Genomic DNA, 26,049 nt, shown 5'->3' on the forward strand with positions numbered 1-26,049 from the left:
ACTGCTCTTTCCATGGTAGGCTACGTAAATACTTATGCAGCCTATCACGGCAGCCTGGCAGGACGCAAATGGTGGCCGCTATGGCGGCCGCCATTTGCAGCTGCAGCAGCCGGCCGAGAGACCAGCTGCTGCCGCCACTGGCGGAACATCCACCCCAGGTAAGCTTCATCCTGGGGGGGGATTCCGCGGGGTGGCAGGGAGCCGTTCCGCCACGGGTTTTGGGGGGGGGGAATGCCAGTGCATTCGGCCTCACTGAAATCCGTGATGGAATTCTCCGCCATCCCTATCCAAAACAGCTTTCTCTGTTGTGGTGGAAAAATGGTGTATTGCTTCTATTACAACATCCCATCTCATAAAAAACAACATCCACAGCTGGATTGTGCTTGGTTCATTGTCTATGTCATTGGGTAGTATCCAATGTTAGTCCTACATAGAGTAGACCCACTGAAATGAATGAGACTTAAGTTAGTCATGACTGACTTGTCCCATTCATTTCAATTGGTCTACACTACTTAGGACTAACATTGGATACTACCCACTAGTTGGCAAATAATTTTCAAGTGGGGTCATCTTTTAAGTGAACCAGCATTAGAGTGGCCACTTACATATCATCAAAAGAGAAAATGCATTGCCAAAAAAGAGGACAAAGGAAGACTTAGATTTTCATATGCTAATTTATATGTATAGATGAAAATAATATTTCTGGAATTTGAATAGAAATATAATACATCTCACCATAGGGGGGAAGACTGTGACTAGGTGACCTGTGTGCCTGCTCAGTCTGCTAACTGTTGATGGGTAACTTCAAGGCCTCTGCTCTTCCTTCTTATGGTTCTTTATCTTCAAACTGGCCTTGAACTGGATGGACCTTCAAATAGAGGATGCTTTCAAATAGAGGACTGTCCTCTGACAGTCCTTCAAACAGAGGACTGTCCTGCATAAAGTAGGACACATGGCCACCCTAGCTAGGGTTGAAGGACCAGTAACGCTGGCTGAGGCATGAACAAAAGGGCAACCCCATCTTTCATAGTACAAATAGCAACAGAGACTTCAGCTGAGCCCTCTATTACACATCTCTGCTCCTAATTCCCAGGTTCAAGCCATGACACAGGCAAATGGAAGTGAATAGTTGAGGTCAATAAAGTGAGAATTCTGACATTCTCAATTATTATTTAACTTGAGGCCGGGACAATAATGTATAAAGAGCCCTATGCCTGTGTCTTGGCCCATGCTAAACAAAGCATTACAGGTCCATTATGGGAAGGAATGGCTGTTGGGAGGACCAGGAGCTGTGCTAGGGGTCAGATGGGAAACCTTTGGAGAACAGATTGCGCCCTGGAATGCAAGCTGTGTGTGATATATCTCTAAACTAATAAGCTATAAATTGGATCCAAAATCCTTGAAAAGTGGAGATACAAGAAAAAGGTAATTTTTATACATACTCACATATGAGGCATTGATATGCAGCTCCTGGTTTAGACTATACAGTGGGACTGTGTATTGCCAAGCATTGTTTGATGCTGTATTGCATACAGCCATGTCTGGATTGGGATCCCTCTATGCAATTTATGGCACTTTTATAAGGTATACCGAAAGACCTATGTTTTCAGTTTGAACATAAGAGTTAATGCAGCATGTAACAAGGGAAAGTAATTTTTAATTCAAATGACAGTCCCAAGGAATGTGACTATTTAATTCAATGAACTGTTCCTATGAAACAGTTATTAAAGATGTCCATTATCAGTCATACATCATCTGAACCCTTTGGAGAGGGTTCAGAGGAGGGCAACAAAGATGATCAGGGGACTGGAAACAAAGCCCTACGAAGACAGACTGAAAGAACTGGGCATGTTTAGCCTTGAGAAGAGAAGACTGAGGGGAGATATGATAGCGCTCTTCAAATACTTGAAAGGTTGTCACAGAGAGGAAGGCCAGGATCTCTTCTCGATCATCCCAGAGTGCAGGACATGGAATAATGGGCTCAAGTTACAGGAAGCCAGATTCCGGCTAAACATCAGGAAAAACTTCCTGACTGTGAGAGCAATACGACAATGGAACCAAATACCCAGGGAGGTGGTGGGCTCCCCCACACTGGAGGCATTCAAGTCGAGGCTGGACAGCCATCTGTCAGGGATGCTCTGACCTGGATTCCTGCATTGAGCAGGGGGTTGGACTCAATGGTCTTGTAGGCCCCTTCCAACCTTATTATAGCGTAGAAGTGTAACTTTTCCTGAATGAGAAAATGATAGAGAAAATGAGTAAAAACATTAACATTTGGACATGCACTAAACAGGGTCACAATGTGATGACATTGCCCCAATACAGGAACTACAAAAAGCAATGGGAAGGTTGATCCTATGCATGTTTACTCAGAGATAAGTCCTGCTTCAGTGGGACTTATAAGTGTTCATAGGGTCAGTCTGTTAGGTGTCTTTTATAGAATTATTTGTTCAAAAATCAGACTGATGTGTGTGTTGATAGTTTTACAATTTTAATCTTCAGTCCCCAGTATTGAGAGTTCAGACTTAAATTCATAATGGAGGTTCACCACCAAGTTTTTAGTAAGAAAATGTTGGGGTGGGCGGGAAAGAGATTTTGTTCAAAATTAATGTGGGATAACCTTAAAAAAAACACCTCTGAAGGCACAATTTGTGTGTGGGTGTGAAGTATTATGTCCTTTTGGAAGAGGTCTATAGAAGAAAAATTTTCTGAGATTTACAAAGAAATTATATGTGAGAACCAATAATAAACACAATAGATTTTTTTTAAAAAAAACTAATTAAAATGCAGTTCTTCAGTGAGTGTGGGTGTGAGGAGGTGGTTTAATGAAAACCTACTCAGTTTTCTTTTTGGTCTCACCCACATGGATGCGTACAACCCTGGGAAGAGGAATTAATTACAGTTGTGTGGGTGAGAAGGAAAAGAGAATTTTTTCAAACTATATATGTCTTTGGAAGGAAGTTGGACATGATGAGCTCATACATACCAGTATTTCCAGTATAGCCTCAGCAGTTGTAGAAAAAATACCCCTGGGTATATCCAGAAGCTGTATGACCCAGTTTATAAATACTGTAGAATCCAATAACAAATGTTTCCTGGCAGTTTTTAGGGAACACATTTTTAGGGAACATGTTTCATTCTGAACACACATGCTTAGGATTGTGCTATTATGTAAAACAAAACAAAAAACCCACAACCCCACTCCCTACCCCACTAAATTTCAGCTGACAAAAGTTGAAGGGTATAAAATATAAATAAGAACAGGTATTAAATGATTTAAAAGAAATATCTTAAAATTAAAGACTGACAGATAGGATTCCTTGTGGCATAAGTGGATAATAGTACAAGAAAGGGTATGTGAGAAGAAGGGTGCAATCCTATGCATGGCTGGCTGGGAAATGCTGGGAGTTGTAGGACTTTTTCGTCTAAACATGCATAGGATTGCATCTCTTATAGAGCAATCCTAATCAGAAATAATAAATTACATTGAGCTGAATGGGGCTTATTCCCGGATTTTTCTTACAGACAAATCCATGGATGCTACAGTCATGATGGCTACCTAGTTGTACCTCCAGAATCAGAGGCAGTATGCCTCTGAATACTAGCTGCCGGGATCGGGCTACCCTCGTGTCACGCTTGTGGGCTTCCTATTGGAGCATCTGTTGGCTACTGTGGGCAACGGGATGCAGGTTCAAATACGCCTTTGGTCTTAACTCGTTAGTCATGGCTACCTTAAGTCCCATTCATTTCAACGGATTTACTCTAAGTAGGGCTTCAGCTGGATTCTATCCTCTGACGTGTACATAGGATTGCGGCCTTAGAGCAAAATCCTAAGCATGTTTACTCGAAAGAAAACCCCACTGCCGTCAACGGGGGCTCATTCCCAGATCAGCGTGCAGAGGATCGCGGCCGTCAGTCCTCGAGGTGCCACAAGCCTCTTTTTGGGATGTGTTTGCCACTGACACGGCAACCCGTCAGGTGCGGACGGCGTCGGCTGAGAAGGAATAAGGGCAGGCACCGGCCACTTCAGTACACAGACAAAACGCCGCCTCCCTTTTCCGACATCCGCGAGGCTTCCCCCCTCCTCCTCCGCGGGACGGACGCCGGGCTCAACCACCAGGCGGCCCCGCCTCGTCTGTGATCTCAGCGGGGGGAGAAAGAGAGGAGGAAGGGAAACCTCCCCCTGGCCGGGCAAAGCCCAGCCCAGCCCAGCCCAGCCCAGCCCGGGGCCTGGTCGCTTCTCTTCCCCGCTCTCCTCTTCGCCCACCCGCCTCCCACGCTCGCTTTCTTTCCCCCTCACAGGCACTTCCTGCGCGAGGCCGGGTAGGGCCCAGTCGGGTGGAGCTGGGTTGCTGCTGCTGCTGCTGCTCCTCCTCACACTGAGGAGCCCAAGGTACTGAGGAAGGGCAGGGGAGGTTTGGAGGGCCTACGCTGCGCCCCCGCGGGCGGCGAAGAGCAGCCGCCTTCGGGTGGAGGGAGTCGGGTGGGGGGAGCCCCCGAAGAGGCCGCCCGTCGTCGGGGAGGCGAAGGCGGCTGGGGCCCCTCGAGCGAAGTGGCAGTGGTGATTGAGGGGAGAGGGCTTCCATCGGGGGGCCCTCCTTCCCGCCCTTTCCTCGGTGTCCGCCGCCGCCGCCGGGCGCTAAGAGGGGATTAGGCGGCGGCTGTAGTGCTCCTCACATTGCTGGAGGGTGAAGTCATCGTGGCCATTGTCTCCCCTTAGTTCCCCGCCTGGGCCGCCAGAGCGGGGAGACCAGCAGCGAACCGTGGGGCCCGTCTTGCTCTCCGTAGCCGCCGGGTGAATTCCCCCAGACAGTCTTGAAGAGACTTAAAACCTACTCTCCCACCCTAGGGGAAGGAAGACGACGAAGAAGAAAGTCTGTGAGGAGAAACTCGGGGCACAAAAATACACTCCGTTTGTCTTTTCCGCACCTAAGTTTTCTGGGGGGAGGACTTCTAAAGGCCCTTTCGGTCACCACCCTCCTTTCCCTTCAACAGCCCCGTCGGAGTTTTTGTAATTCGCTTCCCTCTTGTAAAACGGGGGGACAATCTGAAAAATCGACGATAACTTCAAACAAACAAAAAGGGCCCCCTTCCGAGTAATTGTATAGCGCTGTTCTTTTTAAAATGGAAATGGGGCTTCGTATAACATTTTAGATACGCAGCCCGAATTAAAAGGAAGTCCGCTCCCAGGGGAAAAGGGGAAAACTTTCCATGTCCACCACAAATCTTGATTTGGGGCGAGACTGTAGCAATCTTCTCAAAAGGCTGTAGTAGCATATTTTCCCCTCCCCCTCAAGCTACAACTCCTGAAAGAGAATTTTAATATATCTCCCCCTCCTTCGTTTTGGGGAGATTGCATTAGTAATGGAGCCTCAATTGTAATCCCATTGAAGAAACTCGTATCCAAAGGGCAGGTAGAAATATTTTAATATTTCCTTGGATTGTACAGTAATTTTCAGTGGACGAATAATTGATTTTTTTTAAGTCTTGAAAAGAAAAATACAGTCAGTCCTGTGGGGTAGTAGGTGGCATTTTCCTGTTCTGTTGCCTGGAACTGTTGTGAGTCTAAGTGATAATAGTGGCTGAAAAGTTCCTAATGAACACAGGCTAGCACAGGTTGTAAGTGCAGAAGTGAGAGACTTCTCATACAAGTAGAGATAGCGTGGGAGCCTTACCGTTAATCCCTGAGAGATACATAGGCATCAAGCTTACGTCTAATAAAAGAGCCCAAATGAATTGCATGGGAGGTCAGCATGAAGTAATGTGGAATTTTCCCTTCATATTTCATGAACAAGCAGCCTTGGCTGTACTACTTGAGGGACCTTTTGTTGGTTTCTCAATTAGAAACCAAAAATTAAGGAAGTGCCTTCAGTGACCAGGCTGGAATGCTGCTCTTCATGAAGGAAGGAAAGTGCTTGTGCTGGGGTAGGAGGATTGACAATAGTATATTCCACCACAATTTGCCTTTATTTCCACTTGGTGGACCTAGCAGCTTTTGCTGCTGTAAAACTTCTTGTATGCATTGGTGCGTTATGTCAGTTCTGCAACATATGGTCATAGTCACCGAAAAGAGAGCTGTGAAAAGGTCAGAGGGTGTTTGTGGAAGGGTTGGTGGAGTTATAGGACTGAATGCTAAATATATATAGCTTGTTTTCTTCCTATCAGTCTTGGTTTAAAATAACACATTTCAAGAACACTAAAAGTGCAACTGGAAGGCCTGGTATTTGGATCCTTCTCACTTTACTCACTATGGCAGGAGAACAAAGTGTTCTCATTCACTATTTTAGTAAACCTGTTTTACCTAACATAGGCTTAGTTCAGAGGTCCAAATGTACTAAATTCTGAGTTCTGAAATTTAGTGAAAACAGTGAACATATGCTCTGGTCCATCTTCCTCTCTTTAATCTGACATGTAGGGTAAACTTGCAGAAATGTTAATAACATAGTTGAAGATCAAGAAAATTTGTATAATGCTTAATGAAAATAATTGGATTTCTGAGATTAAGAATAATGGATGTTAGATCAGAAGGAAATCTTGATTGTGGGGGAGGTTTTGCATATATATATATATATATATATATATATCTCACAGTTATTTACACTGGAGTGTGTGTGTGTGTGTGTATATATATATATATATATATATATTCCAGTGTAAATATTGGGGGCGAGGTTGATATTTTTAAATGATCTGTAATCTAATACCTGGCTGACATTTGTGTTTACTATTGTAAAATATAATTATGACTATGTGCTTTCTGTATTCGGAATTACTTGTATTTTTAAGCTTCTGTTAAAAGGAAGATCTGATTCCCATTCTGTTAGTAAGTAGCATGTTGAGATGAAGTATGAGATAAAAGGGTGTGTGTGGAAAAGGGCAGATTTACTGAATTGAATATTTATTGGGTTACATTTTAAACAGGAATGTCTGATTAGTTTAGAGTCAAGGTATGACAGTGACTCGTGTGAGGCAAGAACACCAGGACAGCTGAGGCCACGTTTTCACAGTCCCTTCATCCTGTTTTCTTATGGAATGGCAACTTGTATCCTTACATATTTCTATTACAATACCCAGGATTAAGTTTATTTACACTTACTGTACTGCTTTCCACTCCTGCACTCCAGATTATAAAACCAGATGGCTGTTTTGGCTTGTCCTAGTCTCCCAACAATAACTGATTTAAACTTAATCAGAATAACCATAATTATAATACAATGAATTATTCACCTTAGAGTGGTTGCCCTTAATAATTTTACCTTGAGTTAAGTTAGTGGTGTGGTAGAAATTCTCAACCTAGTGAAGATGGAATTAAATTCCTGGTCAAATGGTCCCCACATAACTGTGTATGACTTAAAATGGTTGGACATCTGTGCAGTGCTTACTTGAATTCATCTTTTGAATCATGTCTCCTCATCTACACTAGTAAAATGCTCATTAAAAAAAATGAACATTCGATTTTTGAAATCATGTGGCTGCATGAATTGAGGACTGAATCAGTGACTTGAGGAGCATGTGTTACCTAGTTCTGGGGGAAGGTTTATTTTAAATTTGCAGAATATGTTCTAATCTTACTTGTGTCTGGGTTTTTTTTTGGTTTAAAGCAGTTTTTGCCTCACTCTTTGGCCAGAAAGGCTCCTAGAGTGGCTTACGAAGATCAGTAGTATGACAGTCCCTCCCCTCTGTCTGGACAACAGGGGAAAATGGTTTGGGAGGTGGGGGGAAGCCATTGTAGGCACCAGTTCTTAAATTACAGTTATTATAACAACCGGTTGGAATCAGAACAGTTCAGGTAGCCTAATGGAATGTCTGCTGCTAGGTGACAGTTGAAGAGAGTGGCAAAGGCAGCAGTCTCTCAGCAGAGGCAGTGGAAGAGCCTTGCTTCTCTTCTCTCCCTCTGCTCCACATCCTCATTGACTGACTGACTGATGAATGCATGAATAGGGAGTGATGTAGAAGTCCTTGAGTGAGAAGTTGAGATTTTTTTTTACTGATATGTCTGATAGGTATGTTTGGCTTTTGATCCTCTCCCCATATCTGTGTTTATGGCATAGTCTATCTGAATTCTGCAGTATTTCTGTAAGTAAGAGTTTGCTTTCTAGGTTATTTGGTGGTGGGGATGGGCAGGACATTACCAATCCTGTGGAAATTCATGATTATTTAAAAACATAATTTGACATTTCCATTCTTCCGGAGAAGACCAAGGAGAAAAGTCAAGTGAGTACAGATCCTATGCCCGTGCAGCCCTGTAAATTTGAGGTCACAACTTGTGTTCTATAATGGTTGGGAAGTCTTTACTAAAACTAGTAACTTTCTTTGCAGTCTTTTACTTTAACTCAGACGATCCAAACACTTCTTGCATATTGTTAGAGGACTGCTTCTATTGTTCATGTTTATGCTGACATGTTCCTAATGGAGCTACTATTGCTTTCTCTTTCTTTTGTCTGCATTTCAGCTCCAAGTTTCACTTTCACGTTAGTTGGCAAAGATGTAATTCAGCCATCTGTTGAATTTGTCAGTTACAAGACTGAGCATGATCTTTGAGGTTCCTTTGCTGACTAGCACATGGAGGTTGACTTCCTCCAAGAAGGTAATAAGACTTGAGTTTCACTGCAGTAATTATGATTATTTGTCCATGAATTTGTATGTCTATTTTCTATATTGAAAATATGGGAGCTCTGTTGAGTAAATGGCAAACTTCTTTTTCAACTGCATCTTGACAAGTATGATTCATCTAAGTTGTAACTATTTTTTTACTTTTTAAATCTATCTGCAGTTGGATCTTTTTCAAGCTTTTTCTTCTACTTTCTTTCACTTTTAATTTTCCAAGACAAAATCCCTCCAATATTTATTTCTTTTAAAATATTTATATCCTGCCTTATCTCCAAAGAGTTCTTTGTGGCTCACAACAAATAATTAATGTAACAATTAAAAGCATCCCTCCATAACAGAAAATACAAGAACAGCAACAGAAAGACACAAAGCACAGCAATATTTTAAATATATATTAAAAATTAGAAACGGATTAAAACAGCAGGTTAAAATTAGACACTGAAGGATTTCATAACCAGGAAGATCTTCACCAACATCTGGAAGGTTGTTAATGAGGAAGTGAGACAGTCCTCCCTTGGGAGTTCTAGAACCTACATGCAACCACTGAAAAGACCCTAAAGACAGATTTAAATGGATCTAGACAATCCATTTTATCCAGAAAAATCTGGAGCTTATCAACCATCACAAATTTGAGCACCTTGCCCAAGAACTGAATATTAGAGACTGTCCAGAAATTCTCCAATACAGTAGGACTAACGGAGGTTCCCCCGCCCCCATATTGGTCTTACCACAGTCTCTTTCAAACATTCAGGAATTACCCCTTCCCAGAATTAAGTATTTACTACTCCCACCACCCATTCGGCCTTTCCACCTCTAGCTGCTCTTATTAGCTAGGATGGGCAAAGGTTGAGTACATATGTAGTTGCCCTCATGTGTCCACATCCTCAGGCTCCACAAATTGAAACACATCGAATTTATTTGGATAAGCAGGTACCAAAGTTACATCTACTGGTATAGCTGTAACTGTAGTATCTAAGTCACTCATATCTGTTCCGACCGTCAGCAGTGTGCCTCACAAATTGGTCATGGTGGCCTGCTGATCTGTCTTCCACCCTGTGAGCCAACATGTAAAAGAGCTTTAACTACTTGGAGCAGCTGTGCTGGCCAGCTTTGAGTGTATGCAGTGATGGAGGAAAAAGAACACTTCTTTGCCTCTATCGCTGCCACAGAGTAGGCTCTAATATGAGATCTAACTTGTGTTTGATCATATTTGTCATGAGTTTTCCGCTACTGTCACTCTCACCTTCTCTTCCACTTCATTTTTGTCAGCTCATCAGACCACCAAGGAGGTAACTTGGCGTCTAGTGGGAGGACATTCAGGAGCATTCATGTCAGCTGCCTGGGCCATTTTCCCCATTCCAGAGGTCAACCATTTGGATCTGTCAGCCGCTTGGGGTGGACCATCATAATAGGTCCTCTACCCCTGCACAGCTCTGAGGAGCTGCTGAGCCTAAACCCAACCAGACAGTGATCTATTCATGACAATGGAACTAAGTTCCCCTACTCCCATATCTGATTTAGGTGTTTTGTATTCTTAAATAACATCTCCCTTGAATCTGCTTTTGCTCATATTTCTATCCTTTTTCAACACTCATTGAAATTTGGTCTATTCCATAAATGAATACACTTGGCCACTGTACCAAACAAGTCCTGGAACAAGTTTGTTGAGCCACCCCATGTCACTTTTTTCTTGGAATCCTAGAAGCACCCTCACAAGTCTACTTGTAGTGATGGGGTTTGCTGAAGTTGTTGCTGGTGTTCCTGCTGCCACAGCTCTTTGAGAGGCAGTAGAGCTGATGATGGCAGCAGTAGAGCTTCCCTGCTATCGTCATGCTGAGAGAATTAACTTAATGGAAGGAGAAACAGGTGGAATTATGTGTGGTTGTCCAATGTCCATAGAGGCAGCCTCTTCCTTCCTTTTAGTCTGGAAGCAATAAGGACAGTTGTATGGTTATTCAGATGGGACTTTCAGGGGCCAGCTTCTGCAAGCGCAGGCTGAGTCAGGCTCCTTCTTCCCGAGCTGTTCATGTATTGTTAGGGGTACAAGTGGCGTGGGAAGTGGTGCAGGGGAATCTCCAGCTTATCTCTGATCTGTGATTGGAAATAACAAATGGATTCCCCTTTGTGCCGCTTGTCTGCAGAGGATGGGGCTTGGGGAGGGCAGTTGGATGGGCTGTGGAGGGTGCTCAACCTTCCCCGAGCCAAATTGGGCAACAGCACATAGCTGGATTAGGCCTGTGGACCAGAGGTTGCCCTCCCCTGATATAAACAATGGCCTGGTTTGCACAATTGCAGGGAGCAACTATGCAGTATGGGTTGTTTCCCCTGCCTCTGCACGTGCTGTTCTTGTGACTGGCATTTACCTAATTACCCACATCACAAGTTTCCATGTTGTCTGAATGCAGTATGGTGGGGGTGGCTTCTAACCCACCCTACAACCCCTACAACAGGCTATGGGTTGTGGGGAGGGTTAGAAGCCACCCCCGCTATGCCGTACACTGGGTTCAGATGACATGGCAACCTGTGATGTGGTGCGGGTAATTAGGTAAATGCCAGTTATGCGAGAGCATGTGTAGGGGCAGGGGAAACAACCCATACTGGGTTGTTTCCCCCTGCGATTGTGTAAACCCAGCCTATGACAGTCAACCAGCAAAATCTCAGTACCTTAGCAATGGTATAGAGATCAATCTAGTAACTTCTAGCCATATAGTAGTTGAGCTTACAAGGTACATCTCTCTGTGAGGTTATCAAAATAGTTATTGAAATAGATGGAGTATTAATGGGGTGGGGAGGAGGTTTCTTTCCCTTGAAATATCAGATATGCCTAGTTCATTTTCTGGAAAAAAGGAAACATATCAGATGTGGCTTATATATTCTTTATATTTAGTGTGAATACTTCTAAAGGTATTCCTATGAAGGTCAGTGTTGTAACTAACTTTTGCCCTTGTGTAGCCACAACACAGAAGCAGCAAGATATTTGCAAAGCAGATTGATTTAAAAAAAAACCACAACAGGTTAAGATATATATGCAACTTTTTACAGAGAATAGTTCCTTCTTGAAAGTTGCCTTATTTTGAAAATAGATCTAAAATACGGTCTAACTTAGCAGAGGATTTAACAAAAATGCTTCTTCATCTAGTGTACATGTTAGCTTCTTATGTTGCTTAATGTTCTTCCTTTAGAGAGAAGCTGTTGTGCTGAGGACATCCTCAAGAAGAAGGTTGGAGGGGGTCTCTTAGGAATTGGGAACTAGCAGCAGCTCAGCTGATCATACTTAGCTTTCCTGTTCATTTCCCTAGTGAAAATTCCTGGGTGACTTCTGGTTTATCTAAATAGTACAGAAGCTATTCTCCTAATTCTTACTGGTGTAACATAACTAGAGCCTTTCTTTTTGAAAACCACCTTCCAGTATTATGGCCACCTTGCTATTAGCCCTTAGGGTAGTCAGACTCATTGGAGAAGTCGCTTGTTTTAAAACTAAAGCTCCTGTTCCATCCCTTCAATCCTAGTGCATTTTTGAGGATAAACCGGGCTGTGCCCTGAAGGCTGTTTCAGAAAGGAAAAAAACAGGCTTGATATCATTACACAGCAAAAGCTGCATAAGTCAACGGAGGAACTGTGATAGTAACATATTTGCCTGATGCATCTGCATAAATTGAGATAAATTGCCACCTCCATCTTTTCACACCAATTTCAATTAATTAATTAATGTCTTAATCGCCCATCTGGCCGGTCACCTGGCCACTCCGGGCAATGTACAATAATACAAACAGTTTAAAAACAATAAAATTACACATTAAAACATTTCCTAAAATTTCCCTAGCCCACCCTAAATGCCTGCCTGAACAACCAAGTTTTCAACGCGTGGCGGAAGCTCATTAAAGAGGGGGCATGGCAGAGTTCCCTAGGGAGGGAGCTCCACAGAGTGGGGGCCACCACAGAGAAGGCCCTCTCCCTCTCCCTCACCAGTCTAACTGTCCTGGCTGATGGGACAGAGAGAAGGCCATCCGAGGCTGATCTTGTTGAATGGCCTGTCTGGTGTTGCTGGAGGTGCTGGGCTGGAATCATATAGGGTTTTAAAGGTCAAAACCAACACCTTGAATTTGGCCCGGAAAACAACAAGTAAGCAGTGCAACTCCTTCAGCACCGGAGTGATGTGATCATGCCAGCGGCTGCCTTTAATCAGGCGAGCCGCCGTGTTCTGCACCAGCTGTAGCTTCCGAGCCGTCTTCAAGGGTAACCCCACGTAGAGCACATTACAGTATTCTAGATGAGAGGAGACCAGGTCACTGGTCTACCGATGGGAGCAGTGTACTACCGATGGGAGCAGATGGTCAGGAAGGTAGGGGTGCAGCCACCGTATCAGATGGAGTTGGTACAGCGCTGTCTGGCTCACAGCTGACACCTGAGCCTCCATGGACAGCTGGGAGTCTAAAATGACCCCCAGGCTGCGGACCTGGTCTTTCAAGGGTAGCTGTACCCCATTCAACACCAGGTCAACATCCCCCAACCTCTTGTCTCCCACCAAAAGTACCTCAGTTTTTTCAGGGTTCAGCTTCAGCTTATTCCTCCCCATCCAACCACGCACCGTCTCCAGACATTTGGACAGGAATTCTATGGCCAACCTTGGTGAAGATTTGAATGAGAGGTAGAGCTGCGTGCCGTCTGCATATTGATGACACCTCATCCCAAACCTCATCCCAAACCTCATCCCAAACCTCCTGATGATAGCTCCCAGTGGCTTCACATAGATGTTAAATAGCATCGGTGAGAGGATGGAACCTTGTGGCGCCCCACACGTGAGTGGCCACGGGTCTGAAACCTCCTCTCCCAGTGCTACTCTCTGGTACCTGCCAGAGAGGAAGGACCGGAACCATCGCGATACGGTGTCTCCAGTGCCCAACCCCTCCAGGCGGTCCAGGAGGATACCGTGGTCAATGGTATCAGAAGCCGCTGAGAGGTCGAGGAGAACAAGGAAGCAGCATTACCCCAATCCAAATCCCTCCTCAAATCATCCACCAAGGTGACCAAGGCCGTTTCTGTCCCAATTGAAGTCATGCAATTTCTTTTAAATCAGAAACCACTATGAAGCTTTCAGTTTTAAAAAAAATGTATCCTAGCCTAATATTTGGATTCTTATAAGCAAAATTGTCTGTCTTACAGACATGGACTTTTATTTTGGCTCAGGATTATCGTTTTGTTTTGAGAACAAAGTACTGTTGTTTCTACTTGAATAATGGATACGCTAGACATGATCCAGACTTGAAGCAGTTCTTCCTACTAAGAGTTTATTTAGTTATCCCTCTGTAAATTTTATAGCTGATGCATCTAACTTGTCTGTCAGCTGTAAAGATTTCTGTTGAATGTATGCAGATGACTGGAAATCATTTTTATAGCCAATATTCTTTACACTGTGGCTGTTTTTTGTTGCAGGATAGTGTGCGTTATGTAGCTTTGCTTTTCATTTTAAACACTGCACTGAATCATCTGCTGTTTCCCTGCTTTTGTATCAGGGGAACCTGAAGTTTTACTGTGTCAAAATATTTGAGGTTATATTTGAATAATCAGGCGACCCTTCTATGTACAGAGTTTTGTTAATGTTAGACTTATAGATAGATGAAAGGAAGAAAAAGCTGAGAAACTCACAGGGAGTGTCCGTAAAGTGTGTTGTGCATCAGGAAAGAAGATGTAGCAAAATTTTGATGAAGGAAAGACATATCACTGGTTGACTTAATATGCAAACACTGCAGTGACAGAATTCCATATTAGTCTTAGATTTGTCTCATAAAATAACTGTGCTCTGTATAATATATAATTTAGTTTCTCTTAAATACAGGAAAGAGGGTGATCATGATTCTCAGCCATGCCCAAGATAACAGAGGTGAGATGCATATAAGCATAAGCTTAACAAGTTTTTAAAAACTGATGTATAGCCAAACAGCAGTATGAGGAAGTATCAGTGTGCTAAACTAAGTGCTGGCTGCTTAGGTTTCTATGTAGACTTCTCTGGCTCTGTAAAAGTATAATGAAAGTTGTTAAATTGCTAAGGAGCCTGAAAAATATATCTCTAGAAATATGGTTCTATCTTCTTCCCCTTCTCTGTTCCCTATATGCACACATCCTGGGAGATCTGGCAGTGGAGCATGGAAGTACTACTATAACAGTTGAAGATTACTGTGTAACATCATAGCTGTATTTCTTCTGTACAAAGGAAACAAACTGAGTGCAGTATAGCCTGTTGAAAGCATTTTAATTTGGTAATTTCTAGTGGTCTTGTAGATATTTAGTGTATGCCCGTTCGTTGCTTTTCAACATGATTGTAGTTATTTCAGATTCCTATTACAAATTTGTCTGTGTTTTGCATCATATTAGTCAGTTGCTCTGAATGATATGAAATGAAAAATATATTCATTTTACAATTGTAGAGAAAGTTATGTAGTTATAGAGTTACAGAGCAAGTTACAGTTATAGAGCAAGATATAAGGGAACTAATCGTTATTTGAGGTGCAATCCTATGGCCGCTAGACAGTGGCTAGACGGTCATAGGATTGGTCGGTTCCTGGAGAACCCCCCCCCCGCCTTGTAGGCGGTGTGGATCGTCCCCATGCTCCACACTCGGAAGAGCAGCATGGAGCAGGGGAAAGGGGGTGTTCCCGGGGGCAGGTTGGGGAGTTCGTAAGTGTCGGCATGACACTTCCTATGTGGCGTCCGGCCTCCCCACCCCACGCTCCGATGTCTCGCGGCTAGACAGCCAGTTGGCCATCTAGCTGCGAATGCAGGGTGGCTTGAGACGATCCCCTCCATGCTCGTCCTGCCATGCATTGGATAAGTGGTCACTTCCAAGTTTGGAGGCGGCCGCCTCTCTGTATAGGATTGCTCCCTTACTATTCCAAGCCAACCCTGTTGCCCAAAGACTATGGCCCCATTTGCATATCATTGTGGCAAATCATGGGTTAATTAATGGCCACTGCCATTTTGAATATGCAACTTCTGATTGGCCCCATCGGAGGTTATTCCATGATGTGCGAACCCAGATACTATGGGTTAAATTGTGGATTAAACAACCCACAGCTAGCCTAAGGACTAACTCTAGGTTAACTGTGGGTTGTTTAACCCACAATTAACCCATAGTGCCTGGGTTCGCAGTCATGGAATAACCTCTGATTGGAGGTTGGATGTTCAAAGTGGTGGCAGCATGTGACCCTGACAAATTGTAGGTTAATTAACCTGTTATTTGCTGCTGTTACGTGCAAACCTTCTAACATCTTGTATCTTGCTTGTCTTCCAACTTTGTGAAAAACTCAAAGATGAGATTGTTCAACCTTCCCAAACTGGCTTTCATTGCTCAACTGCTTGCCCTGTCTGCTCCTTCATTCAATAACTAATGAAGACAGTAAATATTATTTCTATGCTTAGGACAGGCCACTACACCTGCTGTCCTGCATTCTTCTTGAATTAGGCGGGTTCTTCATACATTCTGAAAGAGCCAGTGTGGTATGTAGTGCATAGTCCAGTGTTCTTCAACGTGTTGCTCTGCAGATGTTTTGGATTACAACTCCTAGGATTTTTGAGCATTGGCCATACTAGCTGGGGCTGAACCAAATTGAAATCTTAGAGGGCACCAGGTTGGAGAAAGCTGGCATAGCCCATTGGACTTGGATTGGGGAGATATGGTGCAATTGGACTACCCACTGCTAGTCCAATAGTAAGCTAGTTGTTCCTAAAACAACTGGAAGTGAGCTGAAACACTTGTTTCTGGGATGGGGTATATCAGCAGAGCTCACAGAAGGGATCTCCATTGACCTGTCTCATTCTGGAAACTAGCTTTTTGGCTAATTTCCGTGGTTGTTTTAGGAAGTGCTAGTTTCCTCCTGCGGTAGCTTAAGGAAATGCTAGTTTCCTGTTGCAGTGGCAGTTGGTCCCCATGGTTGGAACAGAATAAGTGGAGGTGCAGTGGCAGTATTGGATACTGCACATGGTTTTAAATATACTCTCACTATCTTAGTAAACAACCAAACTGGGTAGTTGTGGGGATAAAATAGGATAACTTTATGTAAGCTGCACTGAGCTGTTTGGAGAAAGGCTGAGTCGCAAATATACGAACATAGTGTTTCTGAGACTCTTTAGCAAAACATGTTCAAGGTTTTTAGATGACTATAATCACTCTATGGCTGTGCGCATCTAGATTATCCACATATATTTTGACTTCTTAAAAGTTACCCTGATCCCTTGCTATTCCTGTCTTCATTTTTGTATGTGCTGATGATGATCTTATGATATATATGTGCCAACCTGAAAGTATGTTCCATTGATTGCAGTAGAATTTAGCAGCAGCATTTCATTTGCCTGCCGCTTTTTCATAATGAAGCATTCCCAAGAGGTCCACAACAAAACAGCAGGATAAGATAATGACAATAATAATAATATAATAATAGTAGTAGTAATTTCAAAATAGGTAATTAATGCATTGTAAAAATCACAATTTAAATAGGCATACAAACATCTCATACCACTATTACATTAAAATCCACTAACAGTTCTTATAATAAAATTTAAAGAATAAGAATTCTTATTCTTAAGACTAAGAATTAATAGTAAATTTTAATATTATAGCTAGAAGTGCTAAGGATTGGGGATGTGAATGTCTTGTGTTTTGTGTTTTGACATCTTATAAACCACTTTTTATTTTTACCATTAAATTCTGAATTATATTAACATGCTATAACGGCATGTTGTCAAAAGCAGGTTAAGTCTATACTTGAACAAAAAGTGCAAACATTTCTCAAAAGCTAATCTGTATTGGATGAAAAGTGTAGGGGGATCTGATGGATTGTTCTTGCTTCCTATGGGTTGGATCAAACCCTCATGCAAGTGCAAGGCTGATTGTGCAATCGGACTTCCCTCCCATCTCTCCCCGCTCCTCCACAGCCCCATGTGTGCCCCAATTCCACCCCAGAGGGTTCCCCCAACCCTCCAGAGCAGATTTTGGGGAGGAAGGGAAAACCCAGTGGTTCCCTTCCATTGGCAGAACTCTGTTGGATACAGTCCTATCTTTTCTCCTCCTTTGCCTTCTGAAATATACACTTGATGAGTCCAGTTGTTATTTTTTTAGTGTTACCTGATGGCTTATCAGTTAATTTTTCCAGCTGCTTCGTGATGTGACACTGGATAGCTTCTGGCATGGCATGAGCAGAAGTGGGAGTTACTCATCCTTCCAGATCATGTTTGAAGTGCAGGGAGATTCACATGTCTAATGGTACATAGAAGCAGGAACATCCATGTTGTGTCCACAGTCATCTTATTGTAAGGCTCTTTCTTGGGTAGGAGTAGCAGAAAGTATAACAGGTTTAAATAAGACCAGAGGTACTGATTCCTTCATGAGAAATGCTGGGTTGGATGAATCAGAGGTCGGAATTAAGATTGCTGGGAGAATTATCAACAACCTCCGATATGCAGACGATACCACCCTAATGGCAGAAAGCAAAGAGGATCTCAAGAGCCTCTTGTTGAGGGTGAAAGAGGAGAGTGCAAAAGCTGGTTTGAAACTCAACATTAAAAAAACGAAGATCATGGCATCTGGCCCCATCACTTCCTGGCATATAGAAGGGGAAGAAATGGAAGCAGTGACAGATTTTACTTTCTTGCGCTCCAAGATCACCGCAGACGGTGACTGTAGCCATGAAATTAAAAGACGCTTGCTCCTTGGGAGGAAAGCTATGGCCAACCTAGACAGCATAGTAAGAAGCAGAGACATCACCTTGCCGACAAAGGTCCGTCTAATCAAAGCTATGGTTTTCCCAGTAGTAATGTATGGCTGTGAGAGCTGGACTATAAGGAAGGCTGAGCGCCGAAGAATTGATGCTTTCGAACTGTGGTGCTGGAGAAGACTCTTACGAGTCCCCTGGACTGCAAGGAGGTCAAATCAGTCCATCCTAAAGGAAATCAACCCTGACTGCTCATTGGAAGGACAGATACTGAAGCTGAATCTCCAATATTTTGGCCACCTAATGCGAAGAGAAAACTCCCTGGAAAAGACCTTGATGCTGGGAAAGACTGAAGGCAAAAGGAGAAGGGGACGGCAGAGGATGAGATGGCTAGATAGCATCACGGATGCAATGAATATGAACTTGAGCACGCTCCGGGAGAGAGCGCAGGACAGGAAGGCCTGGCATGCTATGGTCCATGGGGTCACGAAGAGTCGGACACGACTGAACGACTGAACAACAACAACTGATTCCTTAATTCAGGGGTAGGCAATCCAGTGCCCTCCAGATGCTTTGGATTACAACTCACATAATCTCTGATCCCAAGATGGCTGGAGCTGAGGGCTGTTGTAGTCCAAAATATCTGGATTGCATCAGGTTGACTATCTCTGCCTGAATTGTTAAGGGGCAATCTCATGATAACATAATGGACTACTTTTAGCCACTTAAAAAAATGGAGGATGAAGTGCGGGGTGTATTCCTACAAAGCAGTTAATACAACCTTCAGAATTGTCATGCAGTGATGGAAATAACTTAATGTTTAACAGTGGTTATACTAATTTTTAATGAGGATATGTAAAAGATGGAAGTTAACCTAATTCTATACATTCTTTTTGGCTGTATTGCTGGTGAAATAAGCAACTTGGTGCAGAACATAGGATAAAGGTAACCTTAAATACATCCACAAAAAGTTAATAGCTTGCCTGCCACACATTTGCTGTCAATCACTTGTGGCTAAGAAATAATTTTTAACTAGCTCCTTTGTTTGATTCCCTGGAGGCAATTCTTAACTTGCCCAGGGCACCCTAGTTTGGATAAGGCTATTTGAACTTGAGTTGTTTGGCTACCTTTTGATTTTTCGGTATCAAATGAAACTTTCATAACTGTCTTTCTATGTATATCATTTGATAACCAAAACACATTAGGTAGTGTTACATAATACTCCTCTATTTTTGAAGTACTTGACTTTGCTTTTAACATGCTTTAACAAAAACAAGACAACAGTAAACCCTAGCCACCTAGCTACAAAATAATTTCTTTTCAAATTGTTTGGCAACATTACATATGCTGAGAGTGTTTGTGTGATTAAGGAATTAACTGAATAAGGCTACAATGTTTTCTGTTGGCATAATATTATTGAATTAATTGGTGGTATGCCAGTAGAACATTTGGTCATTGAGTCATGCTTTTGTTTTAATGCCTTGAACCCCCAGAGAAGTACACTAATAGGTATAGAATATGTGCTTTTGTGTGTATTTCTACTGAAATACTATACAGAATACAAAAAGAGCATCTACATGGTACTCTTATTTTGTTTAAGTATTAATACAGGAATAGTCACTGTTCAGCTTTTAAGGGTCACATTGAAACTGCACCAGCTTTTCAGTAAAAGTTAAATTTAAGTGACTTTCAATATTTCTTTTATACACCTATGTTATGCTTATGACACCTACATAAAAATGCCTGTTTTGCTGGATGTCCTGAGCAGAAACTATGACCTTTGTGAAACGATGGTTTCTAACTGTATGTACTATTTAAATGTGTGTAATTTTTCAGGTTCTACATATTCTTGCCCCTTACTTCCCTTTATGTTTTTGATTTGTTCCCCAAGTTTCTTGTCTACTTAAAACTTGTGCTGTTTGGGAAGAGGTTTGTATTGACTTTATAAAGTCGTTGTTAAAACCCACCTTTTTCATGGATTCATGGCTTAACTATTGATCCTCATCCTGCACCGAAACAAAGCCCAAGTACATGCAATTGCATTTGCCTCTATTCATCACTTGTTACTTATCTTTCTGACTTTGCATTATTCTCCTCACTGTTGAACTTTAGATTCTAAGGTCCATACGTTTTCTTTAAACTATGTTCATTGGTGATATATAAATATTAAAATCCTGAGTTGCTATAAGCATTATTCGTGAAGGAGCAAAAGAAGAAGATAGATGCTATAATTGTGTATGTATCTTCTTAAGATTGAACTATGGATTGGATAGGTATGGATTGGAATGTCTATTTCTCCCCATCTATTTTAATCTGTTCTATAGATTCTATAGGTTCTTACTGGAGTAAAGTGTGTGCTGTGTATATTACAAGTTCCTAGAAAAGACTGATGTTATTGGGGGAAATGGCTATAATTTCCTCTCATAATTCACCAAAGCATTTATATACCTTAAGTGGATGCTCATAGATTAGCTGCTAATTTTTTTTTTAAAAAAACTGCATCATGATTATGAAAGTCCAAAGTATACCTGACTGGGTTTTATTATCAAGACTCTTGCGCTAAAAATGGCTTCTTATTTAATTTCCCATGCTCTGGGAATCATTGTATTTCCCCACCCACAAGAATTAAGATGTTCTTATAGCATTTATTTTTATTATGGTTGTATTTACATACAAACTGCAGTAGTCCTGTAAAATAGTTTTTTGCTTTTATCAAAAATAGAATCTGCATAAGTAGCAATTGTTCAATTTCTAGAGAGACTTTAATGGTGCAGTCCTATACCCACATACTTGGCAGTAAGCCCTATTGAATTCAGTGGATCTTACTTCTCAATAGACAGGTGTAGAATTACATTATAAAGCTGCTTGGCAGATTTATACCAACAAGGGGTCATTTGAAAGCCCTTGGTGTAATGTAGGAGATACAGGGGTTTAATTTGAGAGAAGATAATCAGGTACCTTAGAATTCAAATGTTAAACTCTCTAATGACCGTGTAATAAATTGCAGTGATGCTGCTCATGTGAAATAGCTATTTGCTTCTAATGTCCATGTGAGTATTGTCTTCTGTACTCTGCTGTATCTCTTGGAGGGAGGAATCGACTTTGGGAGGAGCCAACACATCAGGAGCCAACACATCAGCCAAAGAATTGACTTTGGGAGGAGCCAACACATCAGCTAAATGGGACATGATGGTCACTTCCCAAGTCCATTAGGGTGAATTGATTTTACATCAAGTTTTCCATTTTGATTTTTTTCCTAAATAAGCATGCTTACTAACTTGTTGCTATAACAATTAAAACATATTAATTTCCAAATAAATATTGATTTCTAAATAAATTATCTTCATACAAACTAGGAGCATAATCTGAAACCTTTGATCATGCAGTTCATATACGCTGAAGAATTATCTGCCTTGTTGTGGCGAAGGGGCTTGCGTAACTCAGTGAAGCCATAAGCTATGCCGTGCAGGGCCACCCAAGATGGACAGGTCATGGCAGAGAGTTCTGACAAAATGTGGTCCGCTGGAGAAGGAAATGGCAACCCACTCCAGTATTCTTGCCAAGAAAACCCCATGGAACGTATCACAAGGCTAAAAGAGATGACACCGGAAGATGAGCCCCTCAGGTCGGAAGGTGTCCAATATACTACTGGGGAAGAGCAGAGGGTATTTCCAAGTAGCGCCAGAAAGAGTGAAGCGGCTGGGCCAAAGCCGAAAGGACACTCAGCTATGGATGTGTCTGGTGGTGAAAAGAAAATCCGATGCTGTAAAGAACAATATTGTTTAGGAACCTGGAATGTCAGATCAATGAATCAAGGTAAACTGGAGGTGGTCAAACATGAGATGGCGAGACTGAACATTGACATCTTGGGAATCAGCGAACTAAAATGGACAGGCATGGGCGAATTTAATTCAGGTGACCATCGTATCTACTACTGTGGGCAAGAATCCCTTAGAAGAAATGGAGTAGCACTCATAGTCAACAAAAGGGTGGGAAAAGCAGTACTGGGGTACAATCTTAAAAACGATAGAATGATCTCAGTACGAATCCAAGGCAAACCATTCAACATCACAGTAATTCAAGTCTATGCCCCAGCCACTGATGCCGAAGAAGCTGAGGTTGATCGGTTCTTTGAAGACCTCCAACACCTTCTAGAACTAACACCAAAAAAAGATGTCCTCTTCATCATAGGGGATTGGAATGCTAAAGTAGGAAGTCAAGAAATCACCGGGATAACAGGCAGGCATGGCCTTGGTGTACAAAATGAAGCAGGACAAAAGCTAATAAGAGTTTTGCCAAGAGAACACGCTGATCATAGCAAACACTCTTTTCCAACAGCACAAGAGGCGACTCTACACATGGACATCACCAGATGGTCAATATTGAAATCAGATTGATTATGTACTTGGCAGTCAAAGATGGAGAAGCTCTATACAGTCAGTAAAAACAAGACCTGGAGCTGACTGTGGCTCAGATCATGAGTTCTTGTTGCAAAATTTCGTAGAAGAAAACCACTAAACCGTTCAGGTATGACCTAAATCATATCCCTTATGAATATACAGTGGAGGTGAGGAATAGATTTCAGGGATTAGACCTGATAGACAGAGTGCCTGAGGAACTATGGACGGAGGTCCGTAACAGTGTTCAGGAGGCAGCAACGAAATCCATCCCAAAGAAAAAGAAATGCAAGAAACCCAAGTGGCTGTCTGATGTGGCTTTACAAGTAGCTCACGAAAGAAGGGAAGTGAAAAGCAAGGAAGAAAGGGGAAGATATATCCAACTGAATGCAGAGTTCCAGAGAATAGCAAGGAGAGACAAGAAGGCCTTCTTAAATGAACAATGGAAAGAAAACAAGGAAAACAACAGAATGGGAAAGACTAGAGATCTCTTCAAGAAAAATGGAGATCTCAAGGGAACGTTTTGTGCAAAGACAGGTATGATAAAGGACAAAGAAGGCAGGGACCTAACAGAAGCAGATGAGATTAAGAAGAGGTGGCAAGAATACACAGAAGAACTCCACAGGAAAGATCTGAATGTCCCTGATAGCCATGATAGTGCGGTCACTGAACTTGAGCCGGACATCCTCAAGAGTGAAGTCAAGTGGGCCCTAGGAAGCATTAGTAACAACAAAGCTAGCGAAGATGACAGTATTCCAGCTGAGCTATTTAAAATCCTAAAAGATGATGCTGTTAAAGTGCTGCATTCAATATGCCAACAAATTTGGAACACTCAGCAATGGCCGCAAGACTGGAAAAGGTCAGTTTACATTCCAGTTCCAAAGAAGGGCAACGCCAAAGCGTGTTCAAACTACCGCACAATTGCGCTCATTTCGCATGCCAGCAAGGTGATGCTCAAAATCCTACAAGCTAGGCTTCAGCAGTATGCGAACCGAGAACTACTGGAAGTACAAGCTGGGTTTCGAAGAGGCAGAGGAACTAGAGATCAAATCGCCAACGTTCGCTGGATCATGGAGAAAGCAAGAGAATTCCAGAAAAACGTCTATTTCTGCTTCATTGACTACGCTAAAGCCTTTGATTGTGTGGATCACAACATACTGTGGCAAATTCTTAAAGTGATGGGAGTACCAGACCACCTTACCTGTCTCCTGAGAAACCTGTACGAGGGTCAAGAAGCAACAGTAAGAACCAGACATGGAACAACCGAGTGGTTCAAAATTGGGAAAGGAGTACGACAAGGCTGCATATTGTCACCCTGCTTATTTAACTTATATGCAGAGTACATCATGAGAAACGCCGGGTTGGATGAATCACAGGTCGGAATTAAGATTGCCGGGAGAATTATCAACAACCTCAGATATGCAGACGATACCACCCTAATGGCAGAAAGTGAAGAGGATCTAAAGAGCCTCTTGTTGAGGGTGAAAGAGGAGAGTGCAAAAGCTGGTTTGAAACTCCACATTAAAAAAACTAAGATCATGGCATCTGGCCCCATCACTTCCTGGCATATAGAAGGGGAAGAAATGGAAGCAGTGACAGATTTTACTTTCTTGGGCCCCAAGATCACCGTAGACGGTGACTGTAGCCATGAAATTAAAAGACGCTTTCTCCTTGGGAGGAAAGCTATGGCCAACCTAGACAGCATAGTAAGAAGCAGAGACATCACCTTGCCGACAAAGGTCCGTCTAATCAAAGCTATGGTTTTCCCAGTAGTAATGTATGGCTGTGAGAGCTGGACTATAAGGAAGGCTGAGCGCCGAAGAATTGATGCCTTCGAACTGTGGTGCTGGAGAAGACTCTTACGAGTCCCCTGGACTGCAAGGAGGTCAAATCAGTCAATCCTAAAGGAAATCAACCCTGACTGCTCATTGGAAGGACAGATACTGAAGCTGAATCTCCAGTATTTTGGCCACCTAATGCGAAGAGAAAAGTCTCTGGAAAAGACCCTGATGCTGGGAAAGACTGAAGGCAAAAGGAGAAGGGGACGACAGAGGATGAGATGGCTAGATAGCATCACGGATGCAATGAATATGAACTTGAGCACACTCCGGGAGAGTGCGCAGGACAGGAAGGCCTGGCGTGCTATGGTCCATGGGGTCACGAAGAGTCGGACACGACTGAACGACTGAACAACAACAACTGATTCCTTAATTCAGGGGTAGGCAATCCAGTGCCCTCCAGATGCTTTGGATTACAACTCACATAATCTCTGATCCCAAGATGGCTGGAGCTGAGGGCTGTTGTAGTCCAAAATATCTGGATTGCATCAGGTTGACTATCTCTGCCTGAATTGTTAAGGGGCAATCTCATGATAACATAATGGACTACTTTTAGCCACTTAAAAAAATGGAGGATGAAGTGCGGGGTGTATTCCTACAAAGCAGTTAATACAACCTTCAGAATTGTCATGCAGTGATGGAAATAACTTAATGTTTAACAGTGGTTATACTAATTTTTAATGAGGATATGTAAAAGATGGAAGTTAACCTAATTCTATACATTCTTTTTGGCTGTATTGCTGGTGAAATAAGCAACTTGGTGCAGAACATAGGATAAAGGTAACCTTAAATACATCCACAAAAAGTTAATAGCTTGCCTGCCACACATTTGCTGTCAATCACTTGTGGCTAAGAAATAATTTTTAACTAGCTCCTTTGTTTGATTCCCTGGAGGCAATTCTTAACTTGCCCAGGGCACCCTAGTTTGGATAAGGCTATTTGAACTTGAGTTGTTTGGCTACCTTTTGATTTTTCGGTATCAAATGAAACTTTCATAACTGTCTTTCTATGTATATCATTTGATAACCAAAACACATTAGGTAGTGTTACATAATACTCCTCTATTTTTGAAGTACTTGACTTTGCTTTTAACATGCTTTAACAAAAACAAGACAACAGTAAACCCTAGCCACCTAGCTACAAAATAATTTCTTTTCAAATTGTTTGGCAACATTACATATGCTGAGAGTGTTTGTGTGATTAAGGAATTAACTGAATAAGGCTACAATGTTTTCTGTTGGCATAATATTATTGAATTAATTGGTGGTATGCCAGTAGAACATTTGGTCATTGAGTCATGCTTTTGTTTTAATGCCTTGAACCCCCAGAGAAGTACACTAATAGGTATAGAATATGTGCTTTTGTGTGTATTTCTACTGAAATACTATACAGAATACAAAAAGAGCATCTACATGGTACTCTTATTTTGTTTAAGTATTAATACAGGAATAGTCACTGTTCAGCTTTTAAGGGTCACATTGAAACTGCACCAGCTTTTCA

The 26,049-nt window shown here is 42.3% G+C and overlaps 1 protein-coding gene across 3 annotated transcripts in view; it reads left to right on the forward strand.

Moving 5' to 3' along the window:
* Positions 1-4,095: 4,095 nt before the first annotated feature.
* RNF19A (ring finger protein 19A, RBR E3 ubiquitin protein ligase) overlaps positions 4,096-26,049 on the forward strand; it is a 91,851-nt gene continuing 69,897 nt past the window's right edge. Inside the window, exons 1-3 of one of the 3 annotated variants that reach the window (XM_084849017.1) lie at positions 4,140-4,393; positions 8,453-8,587; positions 14,447-14,491. The gene's annotated coding sequence lies outside the window, so the exon portion shown is untranslated. Of the gene's footprint in view, positions 4,394-8,452; positions 8,588-14,446; positions 14,492-26,049 lie in introns of all 3 variants that reach the window. The other 2 variants (XM_084849016.1, XM_084849018.1) reach the window with 2 other exon arrangements.

This window comes from Heloderma suspectum, chromosome 4 (genome assembly GCF_057233095.1).
Source record: "Heloderma suspectum isolate Gila_16-S chromosome 4, 16-S_ref, whole genome shotgun sequence".
Classification (NCBI taxonomy): Eukaryota; Metazoa; Chordata; class Lepidosauria; order Squamata; family Helodermatidae; genus Heloderma; species Heloderma suspectum.